General features: G+C 36.0%; 1 long non-coding RNA gene across 3 annotated transcripts; it reads left to right on the forward strand.

Moving 5' to 3' along the window:
* The first annotated feature begins 1365 nt into the window (after positions 1 to 1365).
* Positions 1366 to 13601, forward strand: LOC120756454 (uncharacterized). Of its 3 annotated transcripts, XR_009208205.1 has the most exons (8): positions 1366 to 1421; positions 2636 to 2699; positions 3942 to 4052; positions 5302 to 5370; positions 6793 to 7021; positions 8315 to 8398; positions 9561 to 9717; positions 11981 to 13601. It is a non-coding gene; the product is annotated as an uncharacterized LOC120756454 (long non-coding RNA). The 3 variants fall into 3 exon arrangements; XR_005702149.1 differs by lacking the exon at positions 11981 to 13601 and having other exon boundaries at positions 9561 to 10622; XR_005702148.1 differs by lacking the exons at positions 8315 to 8398; positions 11981 to 13601 and having other exon boundaries at positions 9561 to 10622.
* Positions 13602 to 16417: the final 2816 nt, after the last annotated feature.

Consider the following 16417-nt stretch of genomic DNA (forward strand, 5'->3'; position numbering starts at 1 on the left):
TTAGAAATTGAGCTGTACTGTCCCTGTTATTTTTCATTGGCTTAACTGTTTCCTAAAATATTTTATTTGGATTTTAATGTATTTTATTTTACTCGTCTATGAGTTTAACTAAAAGGTGAGCATTGGGCTGAGTTCTTTCTAACTCCTGCCTCGTTCCTAGTTTCTCAGCTCCTATCTCATGTGGATTTAGCACTTTTCTATTACTCTCACAGGCGTGTTAGTGTTAGTGTATTAGATGTGTTAGTGTATTAGAATAATGCAGCTACCTATGTAAATATTATATCAGAATATGTTTTCACTAACTTCTCTTATGCCTTATTTGAATTTTGGAAGTGTTGTGAAGGGAGAGAGAGAAGACAGTAGTCAGGAGACAATTTTTTTAACCAGATCTGCCTACCGATTAAGGTGAAACTGATGAAGCAGAAAAATGTCTGTGAATCCAAAAATCTTAACATGGCAGGTTTCAGAATTAGAACTGAAAAATACTTATTTTGATCCAGCAAGAATCTTTATTTCTCAGGCAATTTTAGATCAGTTTCAGCTATTGTTGCTGGCTTTCTTTATCTAAAGAAATGATTTTCTCCTAATTTAAATATAAGGTGCCAGAACAATTTTTCTTCAATGATTTCATCTTCAGTAGAAACATTTTTCTGTGGAAACATACCTTCATGCTTGAAAACAAAGAAAAAAAGGAAATAATTTTTAAAAAACCCACAGCCCACAAGGCTCTCAGAACTATTGAGGACTTTCAGGTTTACATGGATCTAATCATAGATGGTTGCCATTTTTACAATATATCTGATCCCAACATGATCTGTGAGGAAATGCATCTCATTTTCCTGATGTCCTGACCTTTTTAAAAATCAAGGTCAAGGGGAAAAACAAAACAAAACAAAACAAAACAAAAAAACCCACACCAAACCAAAAAAAAAAACCCCAAAAAACCCCAAAAAAAAACAAAACAAAAAAGCAAACAAACAAAAAAAAAAAAAAAAAACCCACCAACCAACAAACAAACAAACAAAAAAAAAAAAAAAAAAAAAAAAAAAAAAAACAAACCAAAAAAAAACTTTGAGGGGAAAAAAAACCTTTCAAAATTACCCAAAGTCAGAGCTTTCTGGTTGAGAGTCCTAATGATCTCAATACATTAGAACTCCTAGCAGGACAGAAAAAAAATAGTAAAGCTATTGGCAGATACAGCTAGGAGTTTTACCTCAAAGTGGCAGGTTAACATCACCCTGTGAATGATAATGGATTAAACCTGAAGCTGGGAAATGCTGCAATCTCTCTTGTGACTGGGAAATCAAGAAGGAAAACCTGCATTGCTGATATAAACCAGGTGGTCTAACAGCTTTTACCATTGGCAGAAAACTCATTTTCACACCCAGGAGGTGACTGGGAGCTGACAGCATCTGTGTCAGGTCAGGTATTTCACAGTTCTGTATGTTTCCTTTTTCTTTATTGTGGTATTGCTAAGTGTTTTGAAAAATTTCAGCTACCTATTTCTTGACTAAAGGATTCATGTATTAATGGTTAATAAAATCATAAAGGTCACAGAGAGGTAAAATAGTTCCCAACAGAAAGAATACAGAGCACCAGAAGATGCAGGTTTAATGTTAATAACAAACTGATAGCAGTTGTTCTATAACTTACACATAGCTTTTAAGTAACCTCTACAGCCCTTTGTTTATTGTTGATACTTACGAGTTATGAAAAACAAATAGATAATTTCTCAAAATAAGGAATCTACAAGTTTTCTTCCTATGCTGACCAACACATTGCTTCTGGCTCAAGAATTTACTGAGCTGCAAATCAGAAAATATTCATAGGGAATAGCAATGCCTGCTTTCTTTCTTTCTTTGTTCCCAAATTCCTGCCTAGCTCTCTTCTACTGACCACTGATGGAGAGTGAGTACTGGGATAACCCTGTCTTTGGCTGGATGCTCTTTTGCAGCAGTATTACATCTGTAAAGCTCAGACTCACCAGGCTATTGGACAGAGGCTTTGGCAAGGTCTACATCAGCATGCCATTCCATGAAATAGGACAGGATCTTTAGATAGGAGCTGAGAACATTACATAAAACATCTATGGTATACATTACTCAAGGTTTTTCTTTGAACTAAGTTTAATTTAATCTTCTAGACTGAATATCCCCCTAAAGTGTGTGATCATGATGTATTTGACTCAGTAGCAGGGAAAAGATTGTTGTTTGTGTACTCTTGACACACAGCTTCTCATTTGATTTCCTGTAGACGTAATCTGTGCTCACCCAATCTATCCAGTGTGCTGAGCCAATGCACAGAAAGCAGGCACAGTGAGGGATTTGTTTCAAATTTACATTGATATTATGAAACAAGATATTAATGTTGTTTGTCTTGGCTTTTTGCAGAAAGACTTTTCTTTCCATTTGCATAGCTGGTAATGGCTTCTGTTTCAGAACGACTCTTAGATGATATGTGGGGCTGACCCGATGGCACAGCCATACAAGTCCAGTAATTAGTTAATTAACATTATTAATGTGTGTGTTTAATAGGCATGCCTGCAGAAATAAGATAATTAGCTATGCTGGGCAATATTACAGAGCAAGTTTATGTCAACTGTTGTTGAAGTCCGTCTTTTTTCTTGGTGACACAGAGGAGTTTTCCATATGACCCAGCTGACAGACGAGTCAAGAACAAATTCAACAACATGATGATGCGTAAGTTTTCCTCCTGTATTTTTAAATTACATTTGTGTCACGTAACAGAGAAATAACAGCAATACAGGCACTGCAGACCAGATCTGCAGAAGCCCATTTACATTTAGGTGGAATGATACTGCTGTCCTGAGGCAGTGACACAGGAAAGGTCTTCAAGGAGGCACTGAAGTGGAAGAAAAAAGTATGGGGCTGTGAACTTTGGGGAGACAGGGACCAGATCAAATTTCTTTCAGCTTCTATGTAGGTAGAAGACAATTTCCATCAAATTTGCAGTGCAGGCTGACTGGTTTCAGAACTGGACTGATAATCAATGCTCGTGGTATTGGGAGGAAGAAAGTGGATGCCACTTCTTTGAGGAGAAGATCTAGTCAGTTACGTTTTGCCTTTGTCAGCAGCTCCTGGTGAGTTTTTGCAGTCATTGAGGTTGCAGTATGAAACTGGTCTGTGGGAATCTCCTCAAACTGCAAATGAGGGCATCATGCTTATGTGGTGGAAATGAAGGGTCAAAAATATCTCTTGTAACTTCCATTCTTTTGTCATTCTGAGATATCTTTGTCCTTTTGAAGGAAGGGTTGGAAGAATTTTAATTATGGAAATAGTTGCGTGCAGACAATCTGAGATTTTTAAAACATTTAAGGAAATGCCTGTCCTAATTACCTGTAATAATGGGAATTATTAGAAGTATTTTGCATTTTTTCTACACAAAATCATATAGCTGAAGCAATAGTTAATGATTTTCATTATCATCATCATCAAAAAAAAGATAATATCATGACATTTTATTGTCCCTCTACCAACGAGAGCATAAAACCCATCAGATTTGAGCCAGTATTAAAATAAGTATTTTCAATTCAAAAACCAGTGTAAATACGTATTAAATTTCATCTATTCAGATAAAAATTCCACATGCAGAAGGGATTTTATTTCTCATTTTTTATTTTTAAAAATTATATTATATTTCATTCTGAATTTTGAGAGAGGCAGAGTTTATTTAAGGAAGACATATTTAAGGACTTCTATGTGAAGGACTTCTACTGCTTGAAATCTTTGGCAGTGTATTATAATTTATTATATGTCATCTTTGCGTGCAAACAATGCAAATTCTGACTTCTGGTGTTTGTTTTAGGGCTTTTTTTGTAACATAGTAAAATACTACTAAATTAAACTCTGGGCTAACCATGTGAGATGACAAATCTCACAGATAATTTTAAAAGACTTTTTGCAAAATATTTTATTATCAAGGTGACTGAAAACCTTCAACACCTAATGAAGTCAGTGAGAGCTGAGAGTTTCCTCTGAGGATATGTCTGGCAAGCTTTAGATTTGAGTTTCTTCTGGAAAATGCATCCTACTGTAAGTCAGTGCTGCAACCTTTTTAATGGTTGGTGGAAGACCTAGATCTGACCTTAGGTTTAATCAAGGTAGGTGTTTGGGTGTTGATCCACGATTTACAGGTTTGTTTTCAGGTTAAGGGGAATAAAATCTTCTTCTGTTTTAGGGCCTTCAGTTGGATGATGTGAGTAAGAATCTTCAGGTACAAACCACTTATTTTTATGTAGTAAATCCTCCTATTGATGCCTTGGAATAACTACCTAAAACAGAGGCTAGACAAAATTAGGAGAGTAAAAGCGGGTATTAATTAAAAACCTTCAGTAGGTACACCTTAGGCAGTCAAAAGTCTCCAAGGGGCTACACCCAAGATGGACAACAGTCATGAGTTTTTCAGACAGTTATAAATTTGGTCCATTTACATATCAGAGATTAATCCTCCACTTACATTTTCAGGTAATGAAGAATTTACTCCAAGTTTGCCCCCTCCCCTCTCTTCCCCCTTCCCCATTCACTGTTGTTTACATCTCTGAGGGCGTAAGACAATAAGGTATCCTTGAGCTTCGCGCCTAGAGAGGAATTGTTTTGTCTGGATAAAATAGGAGAACAGTAACAATCAGGCTACGGAGTTTTAGAGTTATACACTAAAGCAATACAGGATCTGAAAAATATGCAAGCTAAATCCTAAGTTATCACTATCCTTTATTCAACTGCACAGGCAGAATTTTCAGCAACATCCAGGATATAGCACTAGAATAACTCTGGGGTTTCTTTAAACTCAAAACCGACATATATCGTTGGCATCGTCTAAATAATACATTGTTGCTAAAAGCTTTTCCACATTAGACTATTACACTCTAATGATTATAGCTGTACTTTACATACAAATACTGTCATAATGTAGTGGTAAAATAATAAGACATGCATATATAAGTTTGAGCTAATTCTAACATTTGAAAAATAACCATCTACAAGTTTATTACCTCATTTGATGCAAGAATGACTCTTCTTTTGCAGTAATGGCCTCTGGAATGACGAAAGATAACACCCACACATTCTATTGGGCAAAGCCACATGTAAATACTGGGGCATTGGTGTGTGCTTCTGTATGGACTGTGACCATATAGCAATCTCTTCCTTTTACAATATATGATAATCGGCTGAACATTTAATGCATAATAGTATTGTGGGTCTGTGTAATGGAGCAGAATTGAGATACTTTTGTTTAAATAGGAAATTTTTGGCCTGTTACTGAAATTCACCTTGCTTTTAGTGCAGTCACACAGTTTGGGAAAGTATTTCTGGATGTTTGAGCATGACAGAAACTATGCAGCTTTTTGGGGTAAGTATTGTTCTGCTAGGAATAAAATTAATTTATATCAGTATTTAAATTATAAAAGAAGGGAAAACAACAGAAATTCTAGTCCTTACTGAAGCTGCAACTGCTGTTTCATGGAAGAATGGATTTTTATTATTTAATGCTAATAAATTTTGTGTTTCTCTGTTAAAAAGGGCATATTTAATCTAAGCCTGAGGAGATTTTTTAGAAAAATACCAAGAGAAACTTGAAAAATTAATGTTAGAACAGGTCTGTTAGGGAAAGGGGAGGGAAATGCTTAAAAAAAGTTATTAGAACCTTCTTTTTGCCATACCTTTTTTTTTTTTTTTTTTTTTTTTTTTTTGTGTGTGTGTGTGTGTGTGTGAAAATAGTGATTGCATTGGACATACTGTTATCTGTGTCATGAAAGAGATGAATTTGAGAAATATGGGAATCAATTTGGCTGAGCTAGAGGTGTTGAAATGGCTCCCAAGTCTATTAAAACTTTCACACATCCACACTTCCAAACTAATAGTTGACATCACCTGTCCCATCCCAACAGAGCCTGTCAAGAGAAACGAGAACTGGTGTAATATGACAGCTGCTTTTAAGTAAGCAAGAAAAAGTGCAGCTGCTGTTTCTCCCCTTGATTGTAGAACATGGGACACAGTGGGCTGCATGAAGTACAAGACAAGGCCTTGTCTGAAGAGAAACAATTAAGGAAGCAGGAGTGAACTGTCTGCAGGCATTGCACATTTAGTGATCTAGGAAAGAATTAGTATGATAATGGTGGGCAGGGAGGAAGAAAAGAAGGAAAAGAAGAAAAGGGCATGTAAAAGATGCAAAGGGAGAGTATTAAAGATACACAAATACAATAGGAAGACATTAACCTCGAGGTGTCACCTCTGATTAATGAGAACTACATTGCTGGAAGCTGAGAGGATACATGCAGTAATATACATCACTGCATGTACTGCATGCATTCCTTTCTGTGTTTTTCTTGCAGTTTTTGGTCGTAGCTATTGTTGGAATAGGGTGTAGAAATAGATGGCTTCATGTGATGACCCAGGAAGGGCATTCTTTTATTCTTTCTGTGTTTTGCCATAGTAGTGAGGAGACAGCAACCTGAAAATAAACAAAGAAAAAAAGGAGACAGCCTTATCATGAGCAAAATGCATCCTTAAAATTCAATTTCACATTTGTTTCCTGAGGATGTGATTTGGAAATTGGCCAAAGAAATAAGAATCCCTTTCTGCCAAGTCTGAGTTTAGCTCTGCTCTAGCCTCAGGCAAATTATATCATCTTGCTACATGAATGACAAATACAGAACAAAAAAATACAGACCAGTCTCACCCAAGATACTGAAGGAGTGCTTGTATCAATGGTTATGTGAAGTGTATGTTGCGTGCTGTATAAAAATTATTACCATGATTCTATTATTCTCAGCTGAACTCCTGATAAAACTGTGGTACACTGGTGGGAAGGCTTCTGGGAGTCTGCTGTTAAAGTCTGCCTGCCACCAAAATGAAATGAGGTACCATTGTGTCAAGTGGAGTTCAACTGTCTGCATTTGTACTGCCAATCATACATTCAAAAAAGGGAGTTTTTCTTGGCCTTAGTTAAAAATATTTCTGGAGTTCATTTATCTTTGCTGTCAGACCAAATAACATCGAAGGTAAGGAATTTAAAATTAATTTGATTGGGAAGAGATGTGTCTATTCTTACACTGTTTTTTACAATTATCTTTATGTTCTTGAATTTGTAATTATCTTTATGTTCTTCCATTTGTAAATAATATAAATTACTTAATGTATAGAAAATTTGCATGCAGAGATGGTTTATTTTAAGCAACTAAGAATATAAATTTTGTGTACACACACACACACTTGCTAATCAAAGTTTACGCTCATTTGTGGAAGAATGTGTTTCTGTCTACTATCACCTTGTGGTATCCTACTAAGTCCCTACTCTGGGTAAGTGCTGCACCTGGGGAGGAAGAGCCCCAGGCACCAGTGAATGCTGGTGCTCACTTCCTGAACTGCAGCTTTGCGTGAAAGGACCTGGGAGTCCTGGTTGACACCAACCTGGACACGAGCCAGCAACATGCCCTGGCATCCAAGAAGGCATCTGCTATTCTAGGCTGTATGAGGAGTGCTGCCAGCAGGTTGAGGGTGCTGATCCTTCCCCTCTGTTCAGCACTAGTGTGGTCGCATTTGGAGTTCTGAGTCTGGTTCTGAGCTTCCCAGTACAAAAGAGACACGGAGATATTGGAACGAGTTTGTGGAAGGCCATGAAGGTGGTTAAGGGCCTGGAGTATCTCACAGAAGGAAAGGCTGTAAGAGCTGTCCCCATTCGACTTGGAGAAGGAAAGGCTTAGGGGAAGTTATTTTAGGAATATCTGAAGAGGGAGAGCAAGGAGGATGGAGCCAGGCTCCTTTCAGTGAGTGCCCAGTGACAGGACCAGAGGCAAGGGGCACAAAGAGAACCACAAGAGCTTCTCTCTGGACAGTAACCACTTTTATACTGTGAGAGTGACCGAGCACTGGCAGAGCTTACCCAGGACACTTGTGGTGTCCGCATCCTTGGAGAAATTGAAAAGCCATCTGAACATGGTCTTGGGCAAACAGCTCATCAGTCTGCCCAGTCATAGTAAAGCATGTTTAATCAGTGAAAAAGAAGAGCCTATGAATAAGAATAAGTTGGCTTTGATTATTTGGAACTGTGCTCATATTTCTTCATCTAAAGGAAGATATGCACACACTCATGGCTTTCTCTCATAACTGTGGGACACAACAATGTAAAGGAAATAACTCACAGTAGTTTACTGCAATAAAGATAACCCCCTGGTTTTTATAAGTCTAAATTTGCAATTTACTGCAGTGGAAAAGAAGATATGAAATTTTCTGTACGCTTAATTCAAGGAACTGAAAATAATACAAGTCATAAAAACAAATTTACTTTTGAACAGGTATAAAAATTCTATAGATGATTTTACTTTTAAGAATGAACTAATCTGAGGACTTCTCATTAACTTTCAAGGACCATTTGGCAGGTAATGGAATTCATCCTTTAACACATTTATTCTTTTTGTCTTATAGACACACATGCCTATCTTTGAACAACACAATTCACTGTTGGAGGAAAAAAGTTCTTTTTTTGCATAGAAGCCAGGAGGAAAAGTAGGAGAAAAATAAGACAGGAAAAGGAATAAAGTTGAGGCCAGAGAAGACAGTATGTAGAGTAAGCAGAAAAGAAAACAAATAAATTAATTTTGCCACAATGAACAAGGAAAATTAAAATCCTGGAGGCTTACACTTTTTCCTATTTTGTGGGAAAAAAACTCACAAAGATGCAATTCCAAATTTGCAGCATTGTCTTAAAAATATGAATCTTTTGTTTTGTTGGAAATTCTGTAGTGATATTTAGCAAATTTTGCTTTTATGTGTAACTATGGAAAACTTGACTCTGGTTTGTGTCTCTCATCTGTTTCCCTCTGCCCTGCAAAGGCTTTGAATCTTTTTGATGTGGAAAGGACAAGCCTGTGAGTCTGTGATTTACTGAAGTTGACATTGCAATGATTGGGAGAGTTTTCAGTGGAAAACAATGGGTGCTGCCATTTCATGTTTTGAAAATATAAATGACTGAAAATTGGAAACCTGACTTGCAAAGTGAAATTTAAACAGTAACAAAATTTATAATTTGAAATATACAGAAATAAGAGTTTTTGGTTTCTTTTTGTGTAAAGAAACTCAAAGTTCTTTATTTATGAAAAAAAAGTTGCAGAACATGGGTATTAAGTTTTATTTTTTTAAATAAACATAACACTGTTCATTACTTGGAAATTACATGATCCATAATGTTTTACTCAGTGAAATGCTATACAGTGATTTAGTTTCTCCTGTATTTTTTCTGATGCCCCTAAATTTCAACATACATTGAGAAACTGGAAGAAAAGATAAAGGAGTGTATGTCTAACTCTATAAGATATTATGAATCTCTACTGCACATTGACAGAGGACAGGTATACACCACATCTTCAGTTTTCTGTTAGGACCTGTTTAAGAAATATTGTTTCTATTTATTTTCATTATTTTCCATCACCTCCCATGCATACCAGTCTTCAGCTAGAGATTAAAATTTGTAGAACAATCAGCAGAAAATGGAAATTTGTCATTTTGTGAATTTATTCGTATTGCAATATATTTACATTGCAGGTATGGAAAATGGAAATGAGTCAGTCAATCTACAAGCACTGTGAGTGCTCTCAAGTACCTGCACTTGACTTCAAGTTTTCCTGCCTAGATTCTGTTTTCTTGGATAATTGACCTAAAATGTCCTAGCCTCTCTTCATGAAGGAACTAAAACAACAAGGTACTCTTCCTGTTCATACACATCTCAGTTTGCCTTCTTGACTGCTCTCCTCCCCCCTGCATCTCTTCCTTTTGCCAGTTTGTTTCCCCATGTGCTGGAGGAGATCAGCAGAGGAGGAGCATCAGCTGCACTGAATAATCATTTACTTGGCCTTTTGCCTGTCTCTAAAACAGTTCATGGTCTTAGGTTGCAAGATGAACTGTATAATTTACACATGTTCTTTGAAGAAGGAAAATATTCAACCTACAGCAAATACTGCCTATGGAGTTGCACTGAAGTGAAAATATGACCATGGAATGATACAAGTTTTATAATTTTTAGTAAATGTGGATATTGTCTCTGATATTTTCTGTAAACTGCTTTTCCTCTCCAGAAAGAGAATGAAACAGGTTATTTGGTATTGTAACTCACCCTAAACAGGGTGTTATGTGACTGGGAAAAATGGAGGAAAGGTGATTTAAGCCTTGCCTATATCTTTCTGGGCTGGGCAGAGGAGTCCTAAGGAAACAATCTACAAAGTAGAAATTAAAGACCTATTATGAATGGGCTTAACAAGAATGTACTGTTCTGTGTAACTATCTCTTCAGGCTGCCTTATGGAGTCTCAAGTCAACCACCAGAAAACTATTTAAAGTTAAATAACTTGCCATATGCCACAAATCATGTATATTAATATCCTGTCTTTGGAAATGAACTCAAATTTTTTTTTTTTTAAATTTATTTTTTTTATTTCAGTCTCACACTTTGATTTCTCTTGTTAATTATAAAGAAACTGTCTGAAGACAAGGGTAAACTCAGAACTTCATTATTTTGTCCAAGTGTATCAAATACACAGAGCAGTCACCAGAAAAAAATAATCTGTTGAATAGGTAAAAGATGGAAGTTCTATTTTTTTATTTTTTGTTAAGACCTGCTACAACTTTTATTTCTTTTTAACAAAGTGTGATGGGGATTTGACTGAATAAAAGCAGTACATAATGTTCCATTTAAGTAAAATGTAATTCAACTAATTAACATTTAGAGACTTGGAAAGTTTATTTAATATATTGAAATAAGAACTTTTATGATGCAGAATTCGGTGCCTTTAAAAATCCCTTCAAGCACTTCTAGTACTTTGTACTCTCTGAGAGTAAGATTTGCATGATGAATGCAGAGGGTACATTTGAATTGCAGTAACATCCCAATACCTGATTTCTGATGGAGTAAATGATGGCTAAATCATATTCTTAGCATGTGTCCAGTCAGTGTTCCAGCAAACACGAATTCCATGGTAATAAACAGTCACATTACCTCACAAGCTATAGACAATGGTTTAGTTTGGGCCTTTTATTTTTGTGTACCATTGCTTTTGATTCCCTCAGGAGTTCAAAATTTATGCAAACAGTAACAATCCTCTTTTCATGGTTTCTCCTGACCCTGTTATAAATTTTGTAGTTGTACAGTTTCAAAAATCTATTGGTTCTGAAAGTTTTGGTCTACTTTAATAAAAGCTAAATGAGCCCAGCCAAGTCTGTATAAGCCTCATAAACTTAGATGATCCTTTTACCAAATGTTTTTGTGCCTCTGCATTTAATCACTGCTGGCTTAAGCAGTGTCATTTAACTGCTTTATATTTCCTGGCCCACTCAATCTGATATTCGTTTAAAGCTAGGTTGATGTGATTTAATGCTTTTAACTTATTGAATATGTATTTCTACTGCAGTTGGAAACAGATATGTTGACACTTCCATAAGCAAGTTCTTTCTCACAGAAGACTATTTTGTATTTTATGTTAAGAAAATAAGAAACAAAATGTATGATTTATATAATTTCTTAGTACTTTTAAATTAGAATTGGATTCTTTTCAGCCTCACTCTGTATTTTTCACAGAGCATTGATTTCTAAGTTAAGGCCCAATCCCAAGTCTGTTGAAATTTTTCTTGTATGCTTCATCTTAAAGGGATGCTCTGTGGGGATTCTGATGTGTACAGATCCAGATGTGCAAGCAGTTGTATTTGCTTGGATCTATGTGGAGAAATTTATGACAATCCTCATCACAACCCGAGCTTTTTAGTAACAGAGCATGGCCTTCTTTCAATCTGGCAGACTGCACAAGGGACAGATTATAGGAATAAAGAAACACATTTTGTAGTTATATTTGTGTCTTTGTAACAGGCAAAATTAATTACCTGCACAGTGCAGGTCTGTTATTTCTTATTGTACACATTAAGGAAAGCAGAGAAATACTTTCAATTAACTGCTTTTTTGTTTTCCTGGTGACACAGACACGGCAGATGCATCAGGGACACAGAGAAATTAAGTGGATCAAGAGGGGCCCATCATGTGTAGCTGGGTACTGCCCTCAGCTGTGCTAATGTCTCCTGCTACCTCCTGTCTGCCTCTGCTTCAGTGGTTTATTCTGCCTCTCGATGCTTTTAAAGCCTCGTTGTCATGACCTGACAGTTTCAGATGAGACTTCAGGAAAGATGGTACACATTCTGAACAGTAAGATACCAGGAGAGGAAGAGTCAAGGCTTTTAGAAAAGAAGGTTTTTAAATTAAAACCTATCACTTGCTATGATTTTAGGTAGAAATTTAAGCATACATGGAAAGATCCATCAGTTACATACATTATAAGAAGAGTGAGGCAGGTATAATTATCTGTGTGCCCTAAACAATTGTTCAATGTGAAAGTATTCTATGCAAAGATATGTACAGCTTGTATTTTTTTTTTTTTTTTTTTTTTTCAGAGCTGTGGGAGTTGGTTAGTTTTCTGGTGTTGTAGCTTTTTTTTTTTGTGCTTTTTATTAAAACTTGGGACAGCCAATTCGCCTATGATAAAGTAAGTAGTTATATTAATACATTCACGCTTATTAGATATTTTCTAAATTATGGGACTATAAAAAACCCTAAGGTACTTGCTATGAATTTTTATCTTAATTTAGTGTGTAGTGTCTTTGTTCAAAGAAGAGGGGTGACTAAATGCATAGTTCATTTTTCCACTGGCATACTGCGCTTTTGGTTGCAAACTGAATTACATTTTCATTGTAATATTTTTCCATTGCTTTCTCAGCAATTTGGTTCTTGATCAAGTTTTTATGAAACTGTGTATTATCTTGATCAACATCCTAGGAAAATCTACATTTGTTCCTTCCCAGATGGAGGTTTTCAGTACTTGATATCTATCTGTAATTGATTTATTAATCATCAACCTTCTTGTGGATAGATCAGCTTCAGTGTTGCCCTTTGTTCCAAGTTCTCATGAGAATGCTTTTTAGTATTTTTACCATAAATTACTTTATTGTTATGGGCACTTTCATATATGCACTCTTGTACATTATTAAAGGGGGTGAAACAACTGCATGAATTTTCCTAAATAACCAGACATCATATACAAATTTAACTGATGGATATTATTGTTCTGTACGTGTAAGCAAGGTGTATGTATGAGCAACCCTCATGATGATCAACAGGAACAGAGCTCCAAAGCTCTGGTTGAGATAACTACTGCTATTCAATTTTTCATTCACACTTGGTACTGTGTTTTCATGTCCTCGTACTTTATGAGGTTCATGGTTCATGGTTTCTTACTTTCTGGAGATGTCAGTGAAACTGGCCAGACTGCTTCTCTGTTGTTTGAAGAAGGAGATCTATTTCTTCCAGAAGGTGAAAGGATGGGAAGTAAGGGCACACCTGTGTTCTATGAAGACAGTAGAATAGTTAGACCATAGTGTCTTGACATGTGGTGTATATCACAGTTATATAGCAGTAATGAAGAACAGAAGCTGAAAATCTGGTATTTTGTCTTGGTTGTGTTGTTGTCCCAGCTGCAATTAGGTGAGATTATGTTTGCTTTTCAATGCCTCCATTATCATACTTATTGCAAATAAAGCTTTCTTTTGTTTCTTCACTTATTACTCCTAAACTTGTATTTTCTTCTTGCTTTATTCCATATTGTCTCTTCTAGCACATCACAGAAAACTCCCAAGATTAGAGTTCCCTTTACACCTTTCAAAAGTTACAGTTCAGCTGTCATTTTTTGCCCATTCTCCTAGTGTCTTCAAATTCTCTGAATCTGTCATGGATGTGACAGGGTGTGAATTATGATGCAGTAAAACACTTATTCTTATGAAGTATAAGGCTAGAAGTCAAGTACCATTAAAGGTAAAAATGTGTGAATCATTGTGCCGTAAGCTAATATATTGTGTGATTCTATGTTGGCCTGGTGCAATTCTTTACTTAAAAAACAAACAAACAAAAACAAAACAAACAAACCAACAACCCCCCCCCCCCAAAAAAAAAGAACAAAAAAAACCCAAAAAAAAAACCAAAAAACCCACCCCCAAAAACAAAAAAAAACCACACCCGAACAAACAAAACCAAAACATAAAGGAAGTTCAGGAATAATTTATTTTAAATTATTTTGAAATTACTTTATTAAATATAAATTAAATGAGTTAAAATTATGATAGATATGTTCTCTATTTTAGGTTAACACTAAAAAGTCTATAAATGGTTAGTTGAAAAGGAGTAGAGCTGTGCATTTTTAAAGCTAATAGAATCACTCTGTTGTGCATGATAAGTGTTGTAGAGTGATTTGGTTTGGAAGGCACCTAACGATCATCCAATTTAATTTCTCCTGCCATGGGGACACCTTCCACTAAAGCAGTAGCTCAAAGAAAGCCCCATCCAACCTGACCTTAAATACTTTCAAGGTTGGGCATTCACAGCCTCTTTGGAAAACCTGTTCCAGTGCCTCACCACTCTCACAGAAGAGAGTATTCCAGTGCCTCACCACTCTCACAGTAGAGAGCATCTTCTTCATATCTAACCCATACTTACCCTCTCTCAGTTTGAAGCCAGTCCCCATTTTCCTATCACTAAATTTTCCCTTGTAAAAAGTCCCTCTCTGGCTTTCTTGAGGGACTTCTTTAGGTGATAGCAGACTGCTATAAGGTTGTCACAAAGTCTTCCCTAAATTCTTTCAAAATTGCTCCATTTAATCTCTGTGTAAGGTTTGTGACCTTAGACACTGAGTCAGAGAACAAAGACCCCATCAGAGATTGCAATTCTCTAATGGTTGCTCTTACCCCTTAGAGAAATAACCAGTGGGCTGACAGTTCAGATGGACACAAATCACACTCAGTTCTGATCTGTGCATGGGCAAATTTGAGTCACAGGATGTGTTGGCTTAGCTGTGTCAAGGGATAAATGGGTTTTTGATTCTTTCCTGTTGAAATACGGCCCTGGCCTTATATGCTCAGCCTGTAAGAAGACCACTTACTTTAATGGGAATATTCATGAGGGATTTTCTCTTTCTCTCTCTCTCTCTCTCTCTTCATCTCTCTCCTTAGAGGGCTCAATAAAGAATTGTTTGGCATTAAAAGCAGCCTGTTTGTGAATAAGACACCTGAATAATGATCCTGAAGTTGTTATTTTTATGCAAATACCAGTATTATGATGAGGATGAATATACAAATTAATGAAATGTGATATAGGAATAGGAATTAGTTAATCCAGCAAAAGCTGCAAACAGTATTTTTAATCTTTTAAAGGAACATCAGGTAATTTTTAAATTGTTTTCTCTGTCTTCTTACTTCTTCAAACACCTTAGAGTACAATTTGGCTCCTAATGTCCAATTGAGGAAGTGGAATGAAACAATTCAGTAAAATCCAAGTGTTTTACAGTCTACATAAACTAACCAAAATTGTGATTGCAATAAATTGTGGTACATCAGTCAGCTCCAGATCTAATCTTTTAGCTTTTAACAGTAGTTGTCTCTGATAAAACTTATTGTCTGTAGCTTAAGCCAAATTGGAAGAACTCATTCATCTGTTGCTTCAATAGAGATTCCTCAGTGGGAGCCCCTTGATCCTTGCAGGTGATAAAGGATTCCCTTGAAAAACATACAAAATTTTCCTACCAGTAGAGTTAGTGAGAATGTTGATTTTAGCAACTAAGGGAGTAATATTGAGAGCATCTGTCCTGGTTTAAGCTAGGGTAAAGTTAATTTATTTTCAATAGCTGTTACAGTGATGGTTTTTGGATTTGCAATGAGAATTATGTTGATGACACACTGATGTTTTGGTTTGTTTTGTTTTGTTTTTTTTTTTTTTTTTCCTCCTGTTGTGTTAATCCCAAGTCAAGGACTTTTTTCTGTCTCATACTCTGCAAGTGAGGAGATTTGTCAAACAAAAAGCAAACTGTGAGGGAGCATAGCCGGGACAGGTGAATTGAACAGACTGAAGGGATATGAATGGTGCCGTGCCCTGTGAAGTATATAGTATATAAACTAGGGGGAGTTACCTGGATGGGTGGCCAATCTGGGTTTGGTCATTGGGTGATGAGCACTTGCATTGTGCACCACTTGTTCGGTTGTTTCTTGGGTGTTTTTTTGTTTTTTGTTTTTTTTTGGTTTTTTTTTTTTTTTTAATTATCATTATTGGTAATACTTTACCACTGTTATATTTTCCTTTGTTTTCAATAATTAAATGTTCTTATCTCAACATACAAGTTTTACTTTGATTCTTCTCCCCGTTCTACCAGGATGGGGTTGATAAGAGGGAAGGTTTAGTGAGTGGCTGCATGGTATCTCATCTCCAGCTGGGCTTAAAACCATGACAGCATCTTAAATTCTTTCCTTAAATTCTAGTCTAGAGACTTTCTGTTGTTCTAAATTATTTTTCTTTCAATATCAAAAGAATCTAGGAAGAGCAAAAAA

Source organism: Hirundo rustica, chromosome 1 (assembly GCF_015227805.2).
Source record: "Hirundo rustica isolate bHirRus1 chromosome 1, bHirRus1.pri.v3, whole genome shotgun sequence".
NCBI classification, from domain to species: Eukaryota; Metazoa; Chordata; class Aves; order Passeriformes; family Hirundinidae; genus Hirundo; species Hirundo rustica.